General features: G+C 36.1%; 3 pseudogenes across 1 annotated transcript; all 3 read right to left on the bottom strand.

Moving 5' to 3' along the window:
* LOC148765916 (UDP-glycosyltransferase 86A1-like) lies at window positions 1–1,649 on the bottom strand (annotated as a pseudogene). Its single transcript, XR_016029156.1, has 2 exons — window positions 1,413–1,649; window positions 1–1,350 (listed from the first exon to the last, which is right to left on the bottom strand). The product of XR_016029156.1 is annotated as a UDP-glycosyltransferase 86A1-like (transcript).
* A 171-nt stretch (window positions 1,650–1,820) lies between these two features.
* Window positions 1,821–3,860, bottom strand: LOC105966990 (UDP-glycosyltransferase 86A1 pseudogene; annotated as a pseudogene).
* Window positions 3,861–10,368: 6,508 nt separating this feature from the next.
* LOC148765915 (kxDL motif-containing protein LO9-177 pseudogene) lies at window positions 10,369–23,397 on the bottom strand (annotated as a pseudogene).
* Between the last annotated feature and the right edge of the window lie 225 nt (window positions 23,398–23,622).

The raw sequence follows: 23,622 nt of genomic DNA, 5'->3' as shown, positions 1-23,622 counted from the left end.
TTGAGCGTACATGTCACATTTATTTGTCTGTTTGCTCGTGTCCTGCGTTTATTTGCTTTAGTTGTGGAACAGGGTTGGCATGCGTGCATGCTCAATTGGCAACGTCAAGAGTGCATCATTAGTGCTGCCAGGCGTATGTGTACGTCGGGAGGTTCTTAAATTTTTATGGTATTATTCTATAGATTTTGATGCCCTTGTACATTTGTTATCGCCGCATATGGAAATTTTCATTTCCGCCTTGTGAAGCTATTTTACCTCGTTCTTTTTCCCAATTCAACCTGCGTTCTTCTTGATTCTTGACATGACAGTTGTCCTTCCTCTCTAAAATAAATGGAACAAATTTAGCCTTACTTTGCCGGTTTTAATGTTGCAATCAGCGAGAAATAAGGGTTAGAAGCAAAAAGAGGGGTTTCGAACAAGGAGGATGAAAACGGCAGCTATAAACATCACCTGTACGGAAACCCCGACCAGCTTCTTTTTTCTCCTTCAAGACCCTTTTGAGAAGGGTGGATGGAGCTGAGCATGTCTGGAAGCACAGGAGAACGTTCTTTTGCTGATATTATTACGAGTATTCGATATTGGGTCATTCATAGAATTACCATACCTTCCCTATTCATTGCAGGTTGGTTATTCGTCAGTACCGGTTTAGCTTACGATGTATTTAGAAGCCCTCGGTCAAACAAGTATTTCACAGAGAGCCGACAAGGAATTCCATTAATAATTGGCCGTTTTGATCCTTTGGAACAACTCGATGCGAAAAACGGATAACAAATCATCGGTACCCCACACCATATACTCTCCAATAGCCGGATTCGAAATCACAAACTCGAACTAAAAACACTATCAGCTCTAAACGAAAAACAGCCCACGAATCTCTAACCTCATTCTTGAAACCCTCGGGCAAAAAAACATCATCGTTTTCCTCACGAATCACCAATACAAAGTTTGCTCCACTCGTGACAAGTCTGTAAGCTATTTCCTCAGTTATCTGCTTATTGCTCTGAGCAAGACTGCCAAACGAGACATATAGAACCCAGCCAATAGGCTTGGATTCGAACCACTCTGTGCAGTCTGTTTGGGCCCACAGGCTTTTGGGGACAACGGTTTTGGTGAAATTATTGGTTGAAAATTTTTATTGGACCGATTGCGTTAGAGATTTGTGGGCTGTTTTTCGTTTAGAGCTGATAGTGTTTTTCGTTCGAGTTCGTTTACTGTGTTGATTAAGATGAAATCTGCGTGTTTCACCTGCTCGAATCCCTTGATCACAATTTGGTGGGGTATTGTCGTAATATCTGAATCTTGAAGATGCGACATCAAGTATAAAATCTATGATCATTTCCCCCTGATTACCTGATTAAAAAACAAGAATCATATGATTAAAACTCAAAATAACGGCTAATTAAATCAGATACCTTTGGATGGAAAAATCCCGTTTCGGCGAGGAGATCCAAGTGGTAAATCGCGGAGCATGATTTCCCAGTACTCATTGAAGTTGAGAATTCTGTCGTAATCCGACGGAAACCCATCGTAGATCATTGTGTAGCGTATATCAAGATTGCTCGATTTACGTGCTTCGGAGAAGAATTCGAGCTCGTTGAGACAGGTGTCACCTTCTTGTTGGTGGGCTTCGGACAACATTTGGTGAATGAATTCGGTGTGGACAAAAGTGACGGTGCAGCCATTTGAAGCGAGTTTTAGAGCAAGGTATATAGATAGAGAGAGACGATAATGAAGCATGGTTATTTTAGTACACGAGACAAACTCCGAGACGACAAATCTTACGCGAAAATGGTAATAGAAACACAAAGAAAAGACAAGTATTAAAAACGGCAAAAACATCAATATTTGGGCAAATGATTCTTCTTACACCTATTGATGATTTCATCGCATGCAACGTGAACGAAACAATCGAAGTTTTTCTCTGATGATCTGTAATTTTCGGTTAACGCATTCTGCAGAGTGTTTCTCACTTTCTTGATTTCATGTCTTCAACTCATCCGATTTTTCGCCACTCATCAAAATCCCGATTTTTTCTGCAACTTCCTCCTTTGTAATAGAATCTCCATCGCACAGATTCAATCCAACTCTCCAATCATCCACCACCAATTTTCTGTTGGTAATTTGATCAGTAAATAAGGGATAGCAACTCATTGGGACATTACACCAAACACTTTCGAGTATCGAATTCCACCCACAATGTGTCAAGAATCCTCCAATGGCAGGATTCGACAGCACCTGAGTTTGAGTGCATCAAGGGACAATCAGCCCTCTATCTTGAATACTTTCCTCAAATCCCGGCGGCAAAATGCCGCCGCCGCCGGAATCCGCCACTATCCCGGGCGGGAGAACCCAAATGAAACTCACTCCACATAGTAAAAGCCCGCCCGCAATTTCAAGAATCACGTTTTTATCAGTCGTCGCAAGGCTGCCGAATGAAACATAGAGAACTGATCGAAAAGGCCTCGAGTTCAGCCATTCCGTACAGTCGGATTCCGGCAAGAGACTCCCGGCGACGGAGAATTTCGCCGGAAAAAGTGGGCCGACGGCGTAAAACCGCTGCTTTTGCTGCAGGGTCCCGAATCGTTTCCTCTTCCAATTCTTGCGCGGTGTTGCAGAGCACGAAATCCGCTCTCTTCACAGCATCGAACGCCCCGAAAATCACCGTGTGTCTCATCTCCATCTCCGAATAATGGAAGTACGACATAAAGTCTTTGGTGTTGATCGATTCAACTCCGGGAACATAACCCACGATCTCTCTCCGGCCGTTGACCGGAACATGGCCGTTGACTCTCAGAAGCGGCAGATGGTAGTACAGCGAGAAAACCAACGCCGGCTCCGTCCAGAAAGAGACGTTCACCAATCCGTACTTCTCCGATATCTTTTACGGCCAGACGCTGAAAGTATCGGCGATCAAGAACTGGTCACTGCCCGGGGGCGAACTTCCTATTATTTTTCCGACAAGTTCGTCTACTTTGTCGGGAAACCTGTCCAAAAAGAACTTCAAATAAGCGTCAAAGTGGCTGAAGGTAGTGTAACTGATGTCGAGGCCGGAAGCTATAGCTCCGGCGAAGATGTCGGTTTCTGCGGGCTGAGATTGGGAGATTTAGTGGTGGATGAAATCGAGGTGGGCGAAGGTGAAGGAGAAGCCCTTTGAAGCGAGCTAGCTTTAGGGTTAGGTTAACGAAAGAGATTATGTGGCCTTGTTAGGGGTGGAAATCGGAACGAAATTTCCGATTTCCGCCGGTTCCGATCCGATTATTTCCGAATTTGGAAAGAGTTTTTGAAGTCCGATTTCCGAAATTCCGATTTCCGAATTTTCCGAAAAAAATTGGATCGGAATCGGAATTGTATACAAAATATTCGGAATTTCCGAATTCCGATCCGAATATAATTCCGAATTTTCCGACAATATTTCCGAAATTTTCCGATTTTTTCCGAAATTATTGCTATTTATGAATTATATTGTAGTTTTGTTTTCCATTAACTACTTCAATTTCGAAAAAGCCCATCTCATATTTAAAAAGAATAGGCCTGCAGCCCATTTAGCAAACTACTAAGTCACCAAACTCTATATTTACAATTTTGAAGGACTAAACATTAAATATCAAAACCCTAATTTTCTTCCTCTTCTTCTTCCGCCGCTCACAGCCTCACCCTCTTCTCTTCCCCTGTTTTTCTCTATCCGCCGCCCACGTCTTCTTCTCTAGGCCATTTCTCTATTTTTCTTTTCGTTAAAAATTCTTCTTGCAGGCGACGTCTTCTTTCGCCATTCTTCTTGCAGCGACGTCTTCTTTTGCCACCTCCTTTTTTCTGTACATTTTTCTTGTCGAGATCTGCTCCTTCTGCCCTTTCACCACCATTTTCAAGATTTGAAAATTCTTTGCGGAAAAGGGTGTCTTTGGAATAGGAAATGAGTTTGCTCTCAAAATCGCTCCATCGTCGCCGTTGATCCGTCGTGGAAAAAACAACAGTCGCCGGAAACCACCAAGTCAGCGCAAGTTCCGAAAATTCCGAAATTCCGACCGAAATTTTCGGAATCGGAATCGGAATGAATTTTTCTATTCCGAAATTTTCGGAATCGGATTCGGAACTGCCTTTTGACTTCCGAAAAAAATCGGAATTTTTCCGAACTGGTGGTTTCCGATCCGATCCATCCGATCTCCACCCCTAGGCCTTGTACATGAATTATATCATTATGACACGTAGCTTCTCGTTTTTGTTCTTGTTCGCCATTTTTCCTCTCTTTTGTGTAACTAGGAAGATGGACGTGCGCAGGGGTGGAACCAGGATTAAAAAGTAGAGGGCTAACTAAAATTTTGGGGTTCGGAGCGCGCCCGAAAAAGAATTTAGTTTCACAAAACATTGCAAAAATAGGTTTATAACTTTATATTGCAAAGTTTTAATTAAAATAATACGCGCACACACACACACACACACACACACACATATATATATATATATATATATATATATATATATATATATATATATATATATATATATATATATATAATATTTCAAGCATGACAAAAAAATTTAAATTATTCTAATAATATATTGCACTTAATGGGATTCAAGGCACCGTTTCATATTATATTTTAAGAGACATTGATATAAAAAAAATCAAAGATTAATAAGTAAATATTCATAAATTTTATTTAAAATAGTACAAGTTTTTACCATTTTATTTTATATTTTTATATTAAATATGATATATATCTATAATTTATATAAAATTATGAAGACTAAAAAAAAATTAAGGGTTAAGACACATATTTACAAAACCTTTGGGGGACCAAAAGTAATATTAAAAAATATAATGTCAAAATAGCTAAAAAGTAAAATAAAAAAATCTTGAAAGTAAAATAGTACAAGCAAACTCCAAAAATACATCACAATAATTTGCATTACCCATTTTGCAACAATACCTATAAACCCCTTTAAAATTGTGGAATGGTGAAACGATGAAGAAAATCTCAATTGAGGGGTTAAAGTGTAAGTTATGAACATATCTCCTTATTTAATATCAACCTTACAATTTGGGGACTGAGTTGATTTTTTTTAAAGATATGAAACAAAGTTGGTTGTTCAACTGCTCCACCGAAATATTGTGGAGTTGGAATAGAAACATTATCAAATCCACGGATTTTCCTGATTTATAGGTCAAGAAAACTTCTCCTTTACATAGTAAGAAAGAAAAATTCTCAAAAGTTTGCACGAACATGGATTTCATTCTTTTCATCCTTTTTTATCCTTTTCATTCTTTTTTCTTGCTAAATTTCGAGTGAGTGAAATAACATTTTTTTGTGGGCCATTAATATCATTGTAGTAATGCTTTTTCACTGACGTGATTAATTTTTATACAAACTTTCTTCAATTTTTTTTGTAACATCATGTGACACAAGGAAGCATCTATTATCACCACATGTGACCATATTCATAACCCAGAAAGACAAAATTGAAATTGTAACTCAAGAAAATGGGGAAATTAACAATATTTGCAGTGAGGCATATGTTAACCGTAAACCTTAAACATGTCAGCCAAAATAATTGAAATGCTGTGAAGATTTTACAATTTCATTTCATTTTTTCTCTTTCCGAAATGACTTAATTATTCCACTTGGCACTCAAAATATAGCATTCGACACTTTGCACCCAAAAAAAAATAATAGCACTTTGCACTCTCAAAAGGTAACTAACCATTCACATTGCACCCCAATTGTTTTAGCAAAATCATCTAGGTAAATTATCTTTTTGGTTGATCTTTAGTAAAAAATAATATGTAATTTGCGGAAACTTTCAAGTAATTTAGTTAGTAAATGGTTGAATGGTGGGGAGAACTAAACAATTTAACTTGACACTTTCCACCACAAAAATATATACTATTGCACAGATCAAAATACCATCGGTGACTACACCCATACAAAAATATTTATTTTATGTGTACAAAGTATTAAAGTTATTATTTTTCCATCCTTCAACTATTTTTTTCACTAAATTACATAAAGAGTATCGGTTCATACAAAAAAAATCATCAACTTTTTTTACCAATTCCGAAAAAGTGGTAGATATCCAATAAACTTGTAATTTATTTATCAAAATTCTATTTTCGAATTATATTTATCACATAAAAGAAAATTTTCATTTATAAATGCTATTAAAACATGAAATTATCTTCATTAACCTCAAAACTTATGTTGGGTGAATGTGATATTATTTTTTCTATGGCGATGCAAAGTTGTAAAATGCTACATCTCGAAGGTGCAAACTGGAACTAAACCTCCCAAAATTAATCAAAAAAACCTCAATTATTGAAGAAACAATATAACAAAAACTTATTGATTAAAATTGTAAGTATTGAAATCTCGAGAACATGCCTCCAAATTTACAATTGAAGTCCAGCCTCAAGCTCTCAGGTGTTAGTACTTTTGTTGTGGTCAACAAATACTTACGTGATCTAGAAATTTTGAAGTCAAATTAGTCACCCAAGAAATGAATATATAACAAATAGAAGCCAACATAAAAAGGTAAATTAACAAAATTATTAATAAATATGTTTTACATGTATTCTTTATAATAATTAGGGCAAATTATGAAAAACCCCTGAGGTAAAACCTAATTAAACAAATTTCCTTCATGTTGTGTAGTTACAAAAATCCCCTTCTGACCAGCGTTTGACCGTTTAAATTCACATAAAACGTATCTTGTTCGTTTGACCCTTCTATTATTTGAAAAACAATAAATGATAAATTACGAGAAACCATCTGAAGGTAATGTCTAATTAATAACTTTCCCCCATATTTGCTTGATTACGACACCCCCGGCCCCTCCAAATGTATGTTGTCGTCTTACACAGTCCCCTATGGTGTCACCTTGACGAATAAAATAATATATTTTTTTTATAATTTGTTTTATATTTAATATATTGTTTTTGCATTTTATTTGTTTAAAATTGAAATATTATTAGGAATTTATTAAAAAATAATGAAAATATTTTTAACCTAAAATAAGAAATACGAGAATATCTTTCCAAAAAATGTGAAATCGATTTTATTGAACAAATAATTATAAAATTATAAACAAAACAAATAAAAACTTTTAATGATACAAGATATGTTTAATTCTTTTATATATATTTTCTATTTTGAATAATTATAAACTCAAGAAATACATTACAGTTTTAAAATTAAAAGTAACTACGGTTTTTTAAATATATTACATTTTGCCCCCTAAGTGAAATATGCTTCAATTACCCACCAACGGCCAAAATGACCTTTTCAGATGAATATTCCATGGAATAAAAAAGATTCCGTTAAAAGTAACACCGTAGGAAGACTGTGTAAGACGACAACATACCTCATGGGGGTTTTTGTAATCACGCAAATATGAGGGGGATTTTTGTAATTAGACCTTATCTCAGGGGTTTTTTCGTGATTTGTCTAATAATTATGAAATTCATTCCCGTCACCATGCATATCGGTATTGCTGGCCATTATTGAAACTGCAAAATGCGAAGAGCTATCTCTTGAAAAATCAATGTAAGATGCTATATAGCCACCGGTGGTTCCTGTCTGATTCTCCACATTTTTTATGGTCGTACGTAGATGGTGTCGTCATGGTGGATCATGGTGTAACCTTATATTTTGTATGTCTAGAGCATGAAATAGATTACAAAAACATATATTATATTATTCTGTCTTTTATGCCGTTTTATTTAATCAAAAATTGTTTAGGGTATTATGAATATACATTAAAGACATGAGACTATTTAAATTCCCACCTCAATAAAGTTGCTATTAATTAAATATTAATAAATATATTAGAAATTAGTTGAACAATCATTAGGAATCAGATAGTTTTTTTTCTTATCAATAATTGAGTATTACATAATCATGGAAAATTTATTCAATAAAAGATTACAATTTATTTTTATAAATAAGTTACAATAATTATTTATTTATTTATATTACTCGTACATCTAATCTTACATATTATAGTGATTACTGATTGGCATATATAAAATTATGAATTGTATAAACTATTTTTTATTAGTAAACATATATATTAGTAAACATAGATAATCAAAACCCGAAGAGTGATAAAAATTCTTCAACTGAAAAAATTTGATACTAACTAATTAAATGAAGAGTTTTTTAATTATATTTTATATAAAGATGTATGTTAAGATAATTAAAACTAATTTTAAAATGTCATGTTGGTAGGTTTTTTTTCGTTAAATCTATTGTACGTGCATCTAGAATTTTTGTTACATATTGACCTTATTAGTTTAAACTTGTCCATACTATATTTGGCAATAATTAATAATATAATTATTTAATGTCCTAATATAAGTTAATTTTAATTTATAATAATTAACAATTAATTTATAATACTCATTTGTCCTTCAAAGTTTGAACTTGCCATAGGGTATTTTTGTCTCTTTAAAAAATGGAAGAAACCATTATAGGATTCCTCCCCATATATATATATATATATATATATATATATATATATATATATATATATATATATATATATATATATATATATATATATATATAAGGGGCAAATTACGGCCACTCATTGAGATATGGCCAAATTACGAAAAAATCCCTCCTGTTTTGGTAATTACAGTCACCACTCATTTTAAATACTTTTACATAAAATTGATGTAATTCGGTTATTTACCAAACCAAATTGTATATTCAGTTCGGTAAACGAAATGTTGGCGTAACGAAATTTTGTATACCAATTTAACATCCCTAAAATTTACCCCTCCCTCTCGCAGGGCTCGCTGCTTCCAGCGTCGGCGAGCATCAACGCCGCCGCCTCTGCCGCCTACACAGACGACAACCTCTATGTGGTATGGCACTCCTCCATTTTCCCCCCATTTTTCTGCCCCCAATTTAGTTTCTTTTTTTCTTCAGCATATGAAATTGAATAAATTGCAGGCAATTATATTTCTTTTTGGCGGAGGGCGTTCAGCTTCGCATCTCTTATAGGTGTAATCTGGTTTTTCATGTGTGCTCCAAAATGTGACCTCTTTTTGGTCGCCTTGGCGTTGTCGGTCGGCTTTATCTGTTTCTTTATCTCTGTCACTAAGGTCCTATTTTTCTCAGCTTTGTTCATGTTAATTACTTACTCCACCTATTTTACAGAAGCTTCAAATCCTTCAAATTGTGAGCTTTAATTCACGGTTCGTTGCATGCAATTTTATTTCATTATTTCTTTTTCCTATAGTTTATAGTGTTGATTAATTTAATAATTACATATCTATGTGTAGAGGAGGCCTATACTATTATCACACTGTTTTCACAAAAGAAATTCTTGTCTGAAGAGCATGAAAGAAATTCTTGTCTGAAGAGCATGTCCCTCCTTCGGGTAAATATTTTGTTCCTTCTGTTCTATATTTAATTTGTCTTATTATAATTGTAGATTTTTTCCCTTTTACTTTTCATTTTTTCAAGTGGAAACGAGGATGAGAATTGAGAAAATTAGTATCCTAAGAGCTAATTTTGGAAAAATCGAAAATACAATAATATTTAATTCGTTGGGCAATATAATATATGTAATAACAGTCTATGATGAATTTCACACACACATATATAAATTGAATTTCACATGGGTTCAGTTCGCGCAGAAAGCGCCGAAATGATGTTGCTCGAGTACATAACGAGTACATTCACGAATCTCCATCCTTAAGTAAATCAGGGTACCCGGCAACTTATCCAAGGTGAATGTGTGGTTACAATCCGAACATCAAGCAGCAGACCCCATGCACAGCAGAAATATTCGCTCCAACTTACAAAAGAAAAAGCAAAACACTAGCTGACCAAGAAGACATATATCAAGATCTTTTCTGCAAGTAAACAAGGAAAGTACATAAATATTGTAAATACATAAAACTAATAAAATAGAAAATGTCCATTGGAGATTTTCCTATATAAATAAATGTAAGGATCCGACACGAATTTAACTTCAATAATTCCCCTTGGTTTTTACTTGTTTCCGGTCGATTAGATCATCTTCGCTGGACAAATATCGGCACCGGACGTACTCTTCGACGAACGAAGTAGTTTGATTTGCCCTATCACCTATGTCGAACCCCACATACCTTATCATAATGCACAACCAAACCACATCCGATCCAGAAAAAAGATACTACAACTCTGGTTTCGATTTACAATGTTCAAATCTTGATTTAATCACAACCAGTTCAATAATCGAATTTATAACTACTAAACCCCACATTTATATTTTACACATTCAAAACAAGATAGTTGTTTCCATCTTAAAGTAATAAAAATAGTTTGACAAACTTCAAACATAGAGCCATGTTATAATACGCAAAAGTTTAAACATATACAATCAATTGGCCAACTCGAGATCTGGTCTTTGATCAAGTGCCTTAATTGTCGAATTATTAGGAAAAGCATCCGGATAGGTCGCTACAATCTTTCCCTTCATGCTCCTACATATTAAAAACAAAATCTTAATGACATACTGTTTGCTATTCGCCCGGAGAAACAACATTCAACAGAGCCATAGAAATAATCAATTTATATGTAGCCATAATATTTTAATGGAAGTAATTAAAAATAATATATTAATAGTAATAAAAAACACAACAGAAGACAATAAGCGTAGACATTAGCAACTTAATGGAAACAAGTTATGAAAACAGAATGTGAAACAATCACGTATCACAATATTTTAATCTAAATATTAATTCCCAGTTAACATTGAATAAAAATGATTTATTTAATGCAGAAAATAAATAAGGTAAGAAACAAACCGATCAATTGACACAGAATTGCGAACGATAAATTCTCTGACGGTTGCTCTGACGGCGGTGCGGTTCGATTTTCCCATGTCAGCCCTTAATTTCCGAGTCCTCGGCCAAGATCCAAGTGGGGCCTCCAAACACTCACGGCAGCTACACACATGCATACACACACAGTGTATTCCAACGAAAAACAAAGAAAAAACGAAACCCAAATTCAAACTCTAATCTCACCGGTTTATCCCTAAAGAAGTAAGCTCGAATTCACCGAAAAGAATCGAGCTTTTCTTCTCAAAAAAGTTTATCTCTTTTACTCTGATTTATCCTCTCAAATACACAAAGTATTCTCTTTTTCTTCTTCGCTTTTTTCCGTCCCACACACATAAAGGGAATAGGGTACACTTATACGCCCAAATCTGTTAGAGTATGTGACCGAAGAGCCAACTAATTATTGTGTTTTCTCACGCTACTCGTAAATAATCTATTTCGTATTAATGATAAAAAACCCCTTTGGCATTCTATTTCTTTGTCCCTTGCATAAGCATAGATATAGTTCTTACAGTTACTTAATTACTATAAGTAGATCTAGTAGAATCGTGAGATTATTTAGTTAAGTATAGTAACTGTTAAACATCGTTCCTAGTCAACGGGTTACGCCACTAATGAGGATATCGACCTTTCCTATTCGAGACTAGCACTTAGTGTATGTGTACTGCGTCTCATCAGTCAACGGTGTTGTGACATCGGCATACATAAGTGGGTGGTCATAAGTTGATGAGTTCACTGAACTCCCTCAACTTAGAGATCTCTAAGTGGTTCCCAATAATCGAGTAGAGGTTTCTATGATATAGGTGTACACCATTAATCCTTAAGACCCAGGCATCATCGTGACTTCACTAGAGGACCAGCTGCATCGTGATCTGTCCCTGAGTTCCACCGAGGACCACCCCAAGGGCCAATGTTCATGTAGTCCGAAATCTAGTGGGAGGTCTGTGCATTGTAGTAAGAGATTCGATCGCTTGAGTAGTCATGGATATCCTTTGTGTTCTTGCGATTTATAATCCATGAAGTCTGTGGCTACAGCTGAAAGTGTCGTGATTAGAGAAATGTGTTTCTCTAAGTCAAACACGAACGGATTATATAATCAAGAACGTCGACACAGTTATTGAACTCATAAAGAGGTCTCGACGAACCAATGTCGCTAGTTCAATCGAGATATATGTATCGAAGGGATCGTATTGTACGTTAACTATATCACAAGGTTCTTGCAGACACTTCATTTGTATCTAGGGAATCATGACGCGTAGTTGCTAGACGCCAATCTTGATTCTTTGGGTAGTTAAGTCGAAACTAGATTCAACTTAATTATAACTCTAGGGACGAGTTTAAACCACAATGGGTTGTGGGCCCACGGCTAGCTTACACCTGAACCATCGAGGGTCACACTGCTCGTGTACTTGAGATCCTTAATGCAACGAGCTAAGATTAATTAGTTAATCTTAGTGTAATTGGAAGTCAATGTGATTGAGTCCAACATTCGTAATTGTTAATTACGGATGAGAATAAGTAGAGGAAAACAATCCAACGGAAATTTAGTGAACTTTCTATTTTGGGAAGTTTCCCAATTTGGCAAGTCCTAAATTAGGGTTTCCAATTTCGGAAATTGGTAAATTGCAAAGTGGTACTCGTATCGACGAGAATTTGTGCTCATCGTCAAAATATAATTGTTATAATTTTGCGACCATTCGTTTGTTAGAAACGAGCCGAGAAAGAGAGTGGATTTAAGCTGTTGGGTCTAGCTCAACTTAAGGCCTGTTAGGGTTTTCACAAGGAGCATATAAATAGGATTTATATGTCTTGTGAAAGAAACACAAAAAAAAAAAAAAAAAAAAAAAAACGACGCAACACAAGCTTGAAAGCCTAGCCTCTCTCCTTCCATCGGCCGTCCACCTCGCAACCGAAGCCCTGCCTCCGCCACCAGCCGCTGTGCTGCCGCATCGGCATCTTTCTTTTCCCTTCGTTCTTCTTTGTTGTACTTAGTCTATCACGGATCTGGTGCTGCGTGGATAGTGGATTGAATATACGAGGTGAAACCTAAGAGGAGGAGGATTATTATGCCACCAACTCCGCCACCAGGGTCGTCTCCACGCGCCACCACGTGCCGCCACAAGCCGGTGACGCGAGAAGGCAATTCTAAAAAACTGCTCTCGGATTTTCTGTGCAGTCCGGCGAGAAAATTCGCCGTAAATCAACCGGTGATCGGATGGACGTGAAATTTTGACAGAAGCATCACGACTCAAAAATATATGATCTTCCAGAAGGAATTGTCCATCCAGTAAATAACCACAGAGATATTGAAGTCGGAGCAGGGCTGTAATTTCAGATCAGCAAACATGTTGGATCGGTAGGAGTGGGAAGAGCAGCTAGCCATCTTCTCGAGTCTTCGTTCGATTCACCCTTCAAGGGTAATATCTCGTTTTCCCTAATTAATATACATGTATTAATTAATTTATATTAATTGAGATTAATGTATGTTAATTGATTATTGCATCACATGAATCTATATGTTCGATTATGTGTTTATGTGAATCGTTTGTTGAGCATGTTTTTTATTTGTTTTAATTTCGCGAGCATGCTATGATGATTTAATTTATGTTATTTAAATTAATTATATATGCAAGCATGTTTGTCGGTGATTGGTAGCGAAAATGATATGAACTACGCCAGCATGTGACGAAACCCAATAACAATATATGGTTTTCGAACCCCAAGACCCCCCAAAGAAACAAGTTTGTCGAACCTTGACCAAATGATTAGTAAATCACGAACCAAGATTACAATGGATACGAAGACGCCACACCAAGAGTTCAAGATGGATTCAAGAATCTTGATGATAAGTCTGATTGTTTGAACGCCACAAGATAACTTGATAAGTTCAAAAGCTCTTTCAAGATAGAAAGAAGAATACTAATATCTCACAAAAAATGATTTCTGAATTGATTCCTGAAACATACAACTTAGCCCCTTTATATAGGGTTCAATATTCTCTAATCTATGGAAATAAACTAAGATTAAGGAATTATTATCTATCTAATCAAATCAGCCACAAATCAGCCAATCTAATTAACGATTATTGATTCTAAATTAAGGAAACGTCTAATTAACATCTAATTCTAAAGCTGAAATTGCACAAGTGAAGGACTCTCCAAATCCTTGAAAAATGTGATTGCTTCAATTAGACCCTTCCATAACTGATATCTTTGTGATTGACTTCCCTCCAATCTGATTTGGGTCCATTTGAATTGCAAATGGGCTTGTACATAGATTTGAACTGATGTTGGGCCTCCAATTGTTTGCCATCTGAACTTCTTCTTGAATCAGCCCATATAATGCTTCCTTGAAACGCTTGGCAAGCTTAGTGGCTCTTGGTGGACTTCGTCTCTTATGGTTCCATTTGCATCATTCTCCCCTTCTTGAGAAGGATTTGTTCTCAAATCTGCATCACCTACATCAAATGGAGATAAGTCAGAAACATTAAAGTTAGTACTAACACCATACTCACCAGGTAGTTCAAGTTTGTAGGCATTGTCATTGATGCGTTCCACCACTTGAAATGGTCCATCACCCCTTGGAAGAAGTTTAGATCTTCTTTGTTGAGGGAATCGATCCTTTCTCATATGTAGCCATACCCAATCTCCTGGTTCGAAGACAACTTTCTTGGCCCCTTATTAGCTTGCTTGACATATTGCTCAGTCCGACGCTCTATATGTTGCCTTGCCTTCTCATGAAGTTGTTTTACAAAATCTGCTTTTTTTTCGCCATCTAAGTTAACACGCTCATCCAAAGGTAAAGGGGTTAAATCCAAAGGAGTCAAAGGATTAAAACCATAAACAATCTCAAATGGTGAAAACTTAGTTGCAGAATGAACACAACGATTATAAGCAAATTCAACATGCGGTAAACAATCTTCCCAAGTTTTCAAGTTTTTTTGTATAATTGCACGCAATAAAGTAGACAAAGTCCTATTGACTACTTCCGTTTGACCATCAGTTTGTGGGTGACATGTAGTAGAGAACAACAATTTAGTTCCCAACTTACCCCACAAAGTCTTCCAAAAGTAACTTAAAAACCTTGCATCTCTATCAGAAACAATAGTCCTTGGCATGCCATGCAACCTAACAATCTCACAAAAAAATAAATTCGCTACATGTGATGCATCATCAGTTTTATGGCATGCAATAAAGTGAGCCATTTTAGAGAACCTATAAACAACCACAAAAATTGAATCTCTCCCTCTCTTTGTCCTAGGTAAACCCAAAACAAAATCCATAGAGATATCAACCCAAGGAGCATTTGGAATAAGTAGGGGAGTGTACAAGCCATGTGGTTGAAGCCTAGATTTAGCTTGTTTGCAACTAATGCATCTTGCACAAATTTTCTCTGCATCATGTTTCATGCGTGGCCAAAAGAAATGCTCATGCAACACACCTAAAGTCTTAGCCACCCCAAAGTGCCCCATCAAACCACCACTATGTGATTCCCGAACAAGTAATTCACGCAAAGATGAATGTGGCACACATAACTTGTTCTCCCGAAATAAAAAACCATCATGCAAATAGAACTTTCCGCATGCCCCATTAGTGCAATTTTTAAAATAATCACCAAAATCAGAATCAGTTGCATACAAGTCCTTAATATACTCAAATCCAAGCAACTTAGCACTAAGTGTTGAAAGCAAAACATACCTTCGTGATAATGCATCAGCAACTATGTTCTCCTTACCTTGCTTGTATTTGATAACATAAGGAAAAGTTTCGATGAATTCCACCCACTTGGCATGACGCTTGCTCAATTTGTATTGTCCCTTTAGATGCTTCAAGGATTCATGATCGCTATGAATCACAAACTCTTTTGCCCACAGATAGTGCTGCCATGTCTCTAGAGTTCGATCCAATGCATACAATTCCTTGTCATATGTAGGATAGTTTAAAGCTGCCCCACTTAATTTTTCACTAAAGTATGCAATTGGTCTTCCTTCTTGCATTAGTACACCGCCAATACCTATACCTGATGCATCACACTCAATTTCAAACATTTTAGTGAAGTTAGGCAAAACAAGTAATGGTGCATTAGTCAATTTATCCTTGATGAGTTGAAATGCCCTTTCTTGCCCCACTTGAATGGAACGTTCTTCTTGATAACTGCTGTAAGAGGTGCTGCTATGCTGCTGAAATCTCGAACAAAGCGCCTATAAAATCCAGCCAAGCCATGAAAGCTCCTTACTTGAGTCACCGATGTAGGCGTTGGCCAATCTCGAATCGCCATCACCTTTTCCTCATCAACCTCTATACCTTTAGCACTAACAACATAACCAAGAAATACAAGTTTGTCCGTACAGAAAGTACATTTCTTAAGATTAGCAAACAACCTTTCTTTCCTTAAAACCTTTAAAACAAGTGCTAGGTGTTCAACGTGATCATCAAGGTTTTTGCTGTAAATTAGAATATCATCAAAATACACAACTACAAATTTACTAAGGAATGCACGTAAAACATGGTTCATGAGCCTCATAAAAGTACTAGGTGCATTAGTAAGCCCAAAAGGCATAACCAACCATTCGTACAAGCCATATTTTGTTTTAAATGCAGTTTTCCACTCATCACCTTCTTTCATTCTAATTTGATGATAACCACTCTTAAGATCAATTTTAGAAAACACACAAGACCCATGCAATTCATCTAACATATCATCTAGTCTAGGAATAGGATGACGATACTTTACCGTGATATTGTTGATGGCTCGACAATCAACACACATCCTCCATGCCCCATCCTTCTTAGGTACAAGCAACACCGGAACTGCACAAGGGCTCATACTCTCTCTAATATGTCCTTTCTCCAGTAGCTCATCAACCTTCCGTTGAAGTTCTTTTGTCTCCTCGGGACTACATCGATAGGCTGGTCGGTTTGGAATTGTTGCACCTGGTACGAAGTCAATTTGGTGCTCAATTCCTTAAATTGGTGGTAAGCCTGGTGGTACCTCCTCGGGAAAGACATCTTCAAATTCCTGCAAAAGTGAAACAACATTGCTCGGCAATGATCCGACAAGTTCGTTAGTACTCAAAAGGGCCTCCTTGTACATAAGTACTATAAGGGGCTGTTGCGATAATAAAGCTCTCTTGATCTCACTTTTTTTTGCAATGAAGTTGTATTTTTCCCCTCGTGCACTCTCATTTTTTTTATCACTCTCTTTTGTTTTCACACTTCTCTCATTTTCTCTTCTCTCCTTTTCTTTCCTCTCAATCTCACCATCTCTCTGTTTTTCTTTACACTTCTCACTCTTTTTTTGTATCTTGAGTTGATCTTCAAGAACTTGTTTTGGACTTAACGGTACAAGTGTCATGGGCTGTTTTTTAATGATAAAAGAGTACATATTGGTGTACCCATCATGTGTTGCCCGGCGGTCGTACTGCCATGGTCTCCCCAATAGGACATGGCATGCTTGCATAGGCACCACATCACACAACACTTCATCCTCATACTTGCCAATGGAGAATGCCACTAACACTTGCTTTGTCACCTTGATTTCTCCACTATTGTTTAGCCACTGAAGTCGGTATGGTCGAGCATGCTTCAAGGTAGGCAACCCCAATTTCTCAACTAATTCAGTACTTGCAACATTAGTGCAGCTCCCACCATCAATAATAACGCTGCAAACCTTACCATTTACAAAACAACGAGTATGAAGTAAGTTTTCTCGTTGATTGTTCTCTTCTTCCTTACCTTGTGCACTAAGAGCTCGCCTTGCCACTAATAACTCGCCCTCTGCAGCATATTGTCCTTCGTATGTATCTCCAAAAGATGGCAACTCATCTACCTCGTCTTCATTTTCATCCTCCGATTCGATCTCCCCTTGGGCATTTATCACCATAACCTTTTTGTTAGGACACTCACTAGCTATGTGTCCCCTGCCATGGCACTTGAAACATTTCATATCTCGATTCTTATAAGTGGAAGGTTCAGTGTTACCTTGTTTGAATGTTGTCGCTGGTTTGGCATCCTTAGAAGGTTCGAATTTAGGTTTGGTTGATGGCCATTCATCCCGTTTAGGTGCTGCCTTCCACGAATTTGAAGTGATTGCACATGTTCCCTTCCTAGCGAAATTCTTCCGCTTCAGTTGTTGTTCGACTTTGATAGCTTGGTGCACCATATCTGTCAATTCCACATAGTGTTGCATCTCCACAACATCTGCTATTTCACGATTTAAGCCATGTAGGAATCTAGCCATGGTAGCTTCCCTATCTTCTTGTACACTTGCTCGGATCATAGCAACATCCATCTCTCTGTGGTACTCATCGACGCTCCTCGATCCTTGAGTTAGGCGTTGTAACTTGTTGAACAACTCTCTGTGGTAGTAGTTTGGAATGAAACGTTTCCTCATGATGTCCTTCATCTCATCCCATGTTTCAACAGGTTGCTCATAATTTCTCCTCCTTTCCTTCAACAATTGATCCCACCAAATAATAGCATAATCAGTGAATTCAATCGCAACAAGCTTTACCTTTTTATTTTCGGAGTAGTTATGACATTCGAAGACCATTTCTATCTTCTTCTCCCATTCTAGATAAGCCTCCGGATGGTTTCGGCCTTGAAATGGCGGAATCGTCACCTTGATGCTTCCCAAATCGTCATCTTGCCTAGGCCTTCTTCCATTGTTAGCACCTCTATACCCACGTTCAACCCTTCCTCCATTCAATGGACGTTCATCGAGTTCCTCTAATTCTTCTTCATCTTCAGCATCACCCCATTGTGCCCTTGGTTGCACTCGCCTAGGTGGGTGCTGCCTCTTTGTTGTCTCCTCCTCCAATTTGTCTATCCTTTCATGAATTTGCTCCAACTCCATTCTCATCACCCGCCTCATCCCGCTCACCAATGCTTGCATTTGGAACTTTGAAATGTCTGGTTGTTGTCCCTCTTCAGTTGAATTATCTCCTCCGTTTTGTGCCATGTTACGAGATCTGCAAGATATTATTAAAAACCTCACAAACACTCCCTCACGTGTTTCCCTCAATATGATGTCACTTACACTCGTGTTTAACACTCAATTGGCTTTTACCCTCTTATATTCTCACCACTCTGCCTTTTTCCGCTCGTTGTATCTTCTTTTCACTCTTAATTGAACTCAAGAACAATCGAGAATCAAATAGCAATTCAAAGTGAGAATCAATCAAACAAATCACAAGAATCAAGAATTAAGGTCCTAAGAAATGCAAGTAATCTCTATAGAGATAAATGCTAAAGAATATGGAAATCTAGGAGAACAAGAATAAAGATACCATATTGAAGATTACGCAGATATTTTCTTTCATTTTTTTTTTTTTTTGTTTTTCTTTTCTTTTTTTTTCTTTTTTTTTTCTTTTTGTTTTCTTTTTTTTTTCTTTTTTTTTTCTTTTTTTTTCCGTTTTTTTTTTTCTCTTTTTTTTGTTGCTTTCTTTGAGCAAAAAATACGTAATTACAAGATAAATTGAAACTTGCCTTTGAAACCAAGGCTCTGAATACCAACTGATATGAACTACGCCAGCATGTGACGAAACCCAATAACAATATATGGTTTTCGAACCCCAAGACCCCCCAAAGAAACAAGTTTGTCGAACCTTGACCCAATGATTAGTAAATCACGAACCAAGATTACAATGGATACGAAGACGCTACACCAAGAGTTCAAGATGGATTCAAGAATCTTGATGATAAGTCTGATTGTTTGAACGCCACAAGATAACTTTATAAGTTCAAAAGCTCTTTCAAGATAGAAAGAAGAATACTAATATCTCACAAAAAATGATTTCTGAATTGATTCCTGAAACATACAACTTAGCCCCTTTATATAGGGTTCAATATTCTCTAATCTATGGAAATAAACTAAGATTAAGGAATTATTATCTATCTAATCAAATCAGCCACAAATCAGCCAATCTAATTAACAATTATTGATTCTAAATTAAGGAAGCGTCTAAATCAGAATATTGATATTCTAAAGCTGAAATTGCAAAAGTGAAGGACTCTCCAAATCCTTGAAAAACGTGATTGCTTCAGTTAGACCCTTCCATAACTGATATCTTTGTGATTGACTTCCCTTCAATCTGATTTGGGTCCATTTGAATTGCGAATGGGCTTGTACATAGATTTGAACTGATGTTGGGCCTCCAATTGTTTGCCATCTCAACTTCTTCTTGAATCAGCCCATATAATGCTTCCTTGAAACGCTTGGCTCTAAGCCTTGTGATTGGTCCGCTTGGCAAGCTTAGTGGCTCTTGGTGGACTTCGTCTCTTATGGTTCCATTTGCATCAGAAAAGGTACGCAATTAATTGTAATTTATTGTGGACGTGCTTGTTTATATAAATTACTTTATATAAATAAAATATTTTTTTTGTTTTCCGCTGCGTACACGTGCCTGATCCCAACAAAATCGTCCACCAAACTCACGAAGAACTAGGCAACAAATCACCAAGATTTGTTGAGGATAAGAAAAAAATATTTGTTGAGAGAAAAAAAGGAGCAAAATGAAATCATCTGCGGAAAACAACGAGAGATAGAAAACAGTAAAGCGAGAGAGAAAAGGGAAAAACCAAAGTGAGATTGGCCTAACTTTAACTTTGGGCTCAAATTGTATGGGCTGCTCTTAAGTGGGTTGTAAGATAGATTGATGAATGGGCCATTCACAAAGAATATATTTGGGCCACACTCTACAAATCTCCACCTGGTCCAAATGGATGATCGGACATTTTTAAGAGAAACGAAGTCATCATTGTCGTATGACACTACCTACACTCAAAACACAAAGTTAGTACAAGTTTAAAAAACAAAACACGAAGTAATGCAAATAACATGCAAAACACAAAGTAATGCAAATAACAAACAAAACAGAAAGTAATATAATAACAAGCAAAACACAAAGTAATGCAAATATTCTAACACATTAGAATACATCACCATCGGATATCATATTGGCTTGATCTCTATGTCGGGTTTTCTTAGGCTTGGGACACTCATTAATAAAATGATTATGGTCACCACAACTAAAACACCTTCTATTATTAGGATTAGCCTTCCACTTACTCCAATCTTCACCCTTTTTCTTATTTTGATCAATTTGACAAGAAGAAGCCTTGTTGTTTTGAAAGCGATCAGGCTGATTTCCTCTAGCAAAATTAATCTCACCAAACGACTTATTCCTATTGATTCCCAATTCAAGCTCTTTGTTTTTTCAAGCATTAATCACAGTATCTAATGTAACCTTATATCTACCATACTTAGTAGCAGACTTAACATCATTATAAACATCAAGAATAGCATTCAAGAGCACAACAGGGGTATAATCATCAACGTTCTTTATCACCAGATAATTTAATATCTTGAACTAGCTTGGTAAAAACATCCATATTAGCATCAATATTTTTGCTTGAGTCCAATTTGAATCCAAAAAGTTTTTCGAGCAAAAACATTTTATTGGGCAAAGAAGTTTCAACATAAAGCTCTTCCAATTTATCCCAAAGACTTCTAGCAGAATCGTGTTTTCCTACTTTTCTAATCACATAATTACTACGGTTCAAGATAATAGCAGAATAAGCAAGTTCATCAAGTTCTTCACGTTTAGCAACAGTTATAAAAACCTCCTCACTTAGAGAAATGCTTTAAAACATTTTTTATGGATAAAAATGCCTTTCATTTTTTGTTGCCAAATAGAAAAATTGCCCTTTCCATCGAAATGAGCTAAAGATAACATAGATCCCATATTCCAAATATCACAAAGATAGCAAATCACAAAGATTATCAAATATTAGCAGGATCAACACACAGAGGATCAACACACACAAGAATCACAAGATTCAATATTCTTTAGCAAAATTGAATCACAAAGATTTCACAAATTTAAAAAAAAAAAAATCACAAAGATAGTACAATCATAAAGATTCACCACTTCAGAGAAAAATCGAATTACAAAGATTCCAAGTTTTAAATATCACAAAGATAAAGAATCACACAGATTCACATAAAATATTAGCGGAAACAATAAATGAAAGATTCACCAATAACAGGTATAATTATCACAAAGAATAAATCAACTCACCAAAAGTAGAATTGTATACCTGGGCGAAACCCCTGGACCAGGGTTTCGTACGCCGCTTCGAACGGACCCTTAACAAAGCTCTGATACCACTTATATGCCCAAATCATCCACCAAACTCACGAAAAATCAGGCAACAAATCACCAAGATTTGTTGAGGATAAGAAGACAAATTTGTTGAGAGAAAAAGGAGCCGAATGAAATCATCTGCCAAAAACAACGAGAGATAGAAAACAGTGAAGAGAGATAGAGAAAAGGGAAAAACCAAAGTGAGATTGGGCTGACTTTAACTTTGGGCTCAAATTGTGTGGGTTGCCCTTAAGTGGGTTGCAATATGGATTGACGAATGGGTCATTCACAAAGAATATATTTAGGCCACACTATACACATACTAACGATCTGAAATTTGTAAATCTGTATGCTTAAACCTCAACTGTAATAATATATAAGTGTAACAAAACTTGAATCGGAAGCAAAAGTTTCTTGCACAACAAAAGTAAAGGTGAGTGGATTAAACAATCTTTATTCCTTCTTAATGAAGAGGAGGAAAAGTATATAGGTTGACAAAAAGTTAATTAATTTTCAGACTAGCTCCATCTCCAACAGCCAGCCACAACAATATGAATGTTGCTGAAGAGTAAATATATATATAACTATATGTATCCTATTAGTGAATATTTTAAACTCATTAACATATTTTGCACAAGTAAGTTATGTTCGATGATACTTGAAATTTAAGTTCGACATAATCTTGAACTAATTGAGTATTAAATTATAAATTATACAAGACGAACATTAAGGAATTCTTTAAAGAACTTTAGAAAAAATAATTGTGAGTATGTTTTCAGATACTCCACGAGATCCAGCATAATTATCTTGAAAAACATTCTATAGTAATCAAATTGAACCAAATTGATTGCATCATATGCAAATTCTGGAATTATGAATGTTCAGAGTCATACATCACCTAAAATAACTAGCCTTGACAGAGATCAATACAATAATTAATATATTTATATGAACATAACAATTTACAACAATTAAACATAAAAAGAAAAACAATAATTTTCATATCTTAATAATTAATAATAATAATAATGAAAAGGGCAAAAGAAAGAAATTTGCATACCTGAGCTTTTGAAAAAAGTAATCAAGGTTAGATTTCATGGTTCGCAAGAGGCGTGTATTTTTCGAAAAATCCGCAAGCACATCGGCGGAGCAATTCTTTGAGTAATCATTGAAGTGGGGTAATACTGTATTACTCTCCTGCAATCTTCTCAATCTGCAATTTTATGATAATAACTACAGGCGCTAATAGAAGCAACTACACAATTTATTTATTTTTTACATACGATTGATGTATAGATACGTACATGAGGTTCTGTGATTGCTTGATAGAATCCGAATCCTGAGAATATATTAGAGTTTGAAGTTCTGTCATAATTTCTTCAGATGCTGATCATATCGGCTCTCTCACCTGATCCGCCATTTTTACGAGTTCTTTCGACTACTGGTAATCTGAGTTTTTGTAGAGAAAACTGGACCACAGTTTGGGCTACTAATCTATTGAAGTTTTATCAGTAATATTTTATTGGACTGTTTTTTAGGTTTGGGCTGATAAGCACCAATACGTGAAGTTTTAATCTAGTCCGAATGACATGGCCTGTGCAAAACAAATCAATCGTTATTTTAAATGTATTTTAATATAATAATG

The sequence above is a fragment of the Erythranthe guttata genome, chromosome 13, assembly GCF_056151865.1.
Source record: "Erythranthe guttata isolate IM_541 chromosome 13, IM_541, whole genome shotgun sequence".
Classification (NCBI taxonomy): Eukaryota; Viridiplantae; Streptophyta; class Magnoliopsida; order Lamiales; family Phrymaceae; genus Erythranthe; species Erythranthe guttata.
This window is presented reverse-complemented; position numbering and strand designations above follow the sequence as displayed.